The sequence below is a fragment of the Populus euphratica genome, unplaced genomic scaffold (genome assembly GCF_000495115.2).
Source record: "Populus euphratica unplaced genomic scaffold, PopEup_1.0 scaffold526.1, whole genome shotgun sequence".
Classification (NCBI taxonomy): domain Eukaryota; kingdom Viridiplantae; phylum Streptophyta; class Magnoliopsida; order Malpighiales; family Salicaceae; genus Populus; species Populus euphratica.
In genome coordinates, this window is record NW_011500405.1 from 93,184 (window position 1) to 94,195 (window position 1,012).

The window sequence follows — 1,012 nt, forward strand, 5'->3', positions numbered from 1 at the left end:
AAGAAAGCTGAGATAATTGCCTACAACTTTCATGTTTGCAACTGGCTCCAGTTTTGACGTTATCAATGACGTTTTGGGCAGACAAGAGAAGATAAGGATTGTTACCAAGTCAAGTGTTGGTCACCCACTCATCAATTAGTCATCAAATCAATAATTCCCAATTTTAGCATATAAAAGGAGGCATTTGCCATGCATTTAGGCATCTTGATTTCCAGATCAAGATCATACTCTTGCTTTCTCCCTTTGTATTTTTTGTAATGTTTATGCTTTGCTTTCATTAATATCAAGTTTATGCCTTTCATTTCCTTTTATTTACTTAGTTAACTTTTATCTTATTTATGTTCTTATTTTGTTTATTTATTTTTCTTTCTTTCATTATGTCTAGCTAAGTTTATTATGTCAAGGTGAAAAGGTTACACTAATGGTGTAAGAATAAGTATAATGTAAACTTAATATGGACTTTAATGTTTGATACTAACATGTTTTATATTTGTTATCTTGTTCACTATTTAATACTTTGCTTGTTAAATGACTAATCTTGATTTATGTTGTATAACACTTGGTACAACAAATGCTTGGCACTTTCATAGCCCATAATGTATGGTATAACCGACACCTGAGCTATGAAAGAAACTTGATTTGTTGTTAACATAAGTTATAATCATGAATGCTTGACGAGATTTACAAGTATTAGCATTAATCGAATAAGATGACTATTTGACGAGATTTACATGTATTCGCATTAATCGAATAAAATGACTAATGTAATCATGTTAATAATCTATAATCTGATTGGAACCTCATTTGTATGTGGTTTCCAATTGAATAATAAAAGTTTATACTATACTTGTTTGGCATACCATTAGTAAATCTTCTAACCTTGACATTTGTTATTATCATTGTTTAATCGTTATATTAATATTCCACCTCAAAGTTCTCATCTTCTTCTCCTTTTTTTTTCTTTATTACTACTACTACTACTACTACTACTACTACTACTACTACTACTACT